This window comes from Onychostoma macrolepis, chromosome 07, assembly GCF_012432095.1.
Source record: "Onychostoma macrolepis isolate SWU-2019 chromosome 07, ASM1243209v1, whole genome shotgun sequence".
In the NCBI taxonomy this organism is placed as follows: Eukaryota; Metazoa; Chordata; class Actinopteri; order Cypriniformes; family Cyprinidae; genus Onychostoma; species Onychostoma macrolepis.
The window spans coordinates 969,370-971,455 of record NC_081161.1 but is presented as its reverse complement, the minus strand read 5'-3'; positions in this window follow the sequence as shown (position 1 = coordinate 971,455).

Below are 2,086 nucleotides of genomic sequence, written 5' to 3'. Positions count from 1 at the left end.
ATTAAGACCCTAAAGAATCATATCAACTTGTGGAAAATGGGTATCCGATGACCCCTTTAAGAAAGTTTAATTAATGTTGTCAGGTAACAAATCTGTTTCAAAGATAAAATGAAATGAATTGCTAGTTACAACATTGAAATAAAAATGTAAAGCCTGTACAAATACTAGAAATCGTGAATATAAATAATTTGGAATCATGTAAAAGAAGTTTCCGTGCACATTCCATTTATCTATTATAACATTTATGTAGTTTTGTTCGGTTGGCTGTTTCCTTATAAAGGACCAGAATGTGTCAAGTTTTTCATCAGGTGTCTTTTTTTAATTATATGATGTCATTACGTTGCTGTCGCTGCATTGCTGATCGTGGTTTCGAGTATCGATGCATCTGCCATTTTCGGGGAACACGAGAACGAGCAGTAATCTTAAGCAACTTAATCCAGATATTTTAATCAAATCCGCAAATTCGTTTGAAGAACCAAATTAGACAGAGATCATTTATCAGGATTAGAATTGCTTTAATTGGAGCTATAATTGGATACCTGGTGCATCTACAAACCCAGTAAAATGTGAAAAAGAACAACCCATTAATTTTCTTCTTTCTCAGATTTCACTCCCCCTGTTGACGTGGTAAGGTGATTTTATTATAATATTACCGCCCCTTAATCTGCACATTCCCACCCACGGCGCCTCAGTTTTTGTAAACGACATTAGTGTTTCAGTTCTAATGCCATAGCAAAAGTTTTGAGCTAAATGACAAGCACGCTAACTGTTCTGTCTTTGGCTGCACAGACAAGGACATAACACTATTTAGAGTTCCAGCCTCAGAGGAGACAAGGTCAGTGGATTTATCTATTTATTCCATATATATTACGCTGCTGCCACACAGATCTAATATATGTAAACATGCGATTTCTTTCCCAGCTGTTTACCTTTACAGAAATAACCAACTGTTTTTGTAACTCCTGTGTGTTTTTAACATAAACTTGTGTGTATTTGACAGTTTAAGCGCAATAAGACATGATAGAGAAGTTTAGTTTAGTAAAAATTTAGTTTAATACTGACGTGTGACAGCTGATTTATGTGCACGTGCTTCAGATGCGTGCGCTCAGAAAAACATTGTTTAAACTGATATGGCTTTAAAATGCATGATTTCAGTGCGAGAGACATCAAAATCAAAACCAAACAAATTATTTTTGACAGAATATCTAAGGTACGAGCAGTAAAGGCACACCCCTATTCTGGAAAAGGGGGCAGAGAGCAGCAGCTCATTTGCATTTCTGAAACGTGCCGATATTTACAAAGCTTATCGTTCTGAGAAGCGAGGCGTGCTCTGATTGGCCAGCTATTCAGTGCGTTGTGATTGGCCGAATACCTAAAACGTGAGACGGAAATGTTACGCCCCTCACCGTATTGTGATGCCGTGTCCCGGCGCGACGACATAAAAACAATAAAACCCATTACAAACAAGGCATTTGTTGCATCCAGCAGGGACATAATTACTGATTATAATGACTTATACTCTCTTTTTCGCATCGCGCCATGTAAACATTACCATGTCTGCATTTTTGATCAGAGAAATTACAAACAAGCACTACTCTACACAGCTCAAAACTTGTGTTTGAATAGTCAGTGGCAAATTCTTTAAATATGAAAACATACTTACAGGCTGTGAGTCAGAAGCACCAGACTGTCCTTGCAAAGTTGGAATTGCCCCACTTTATAGAAGCTGGCAGGCTACTCTCCCAGGTTCAGGAAATAGTCCTCCGTAAAATGTGCTGCACACACTCGAATATTTGGATTGAACTGTTCTGGAACAGTGTTGTAAATACAACTTAACAACTGATTTATAGTTGAGTCCTCTTTTGGAAGCCCAAACAAAGTAGTTTCGCTTTCACAATGAAACACAGCATCTCCAGGACATAGCGCAGGTGGCAGCAACAACACTACAGCGATAATAAAAGTCCTGCCTTCTTTCTTTGCGTATACATTTGTGCGGTGTTTTGCAAATCTCCCCACACAGTGACGTAGACATGTGGGGGCATGTCTACGTCACTGTGTGGGGAGATTAATAATAATAACAGTGACG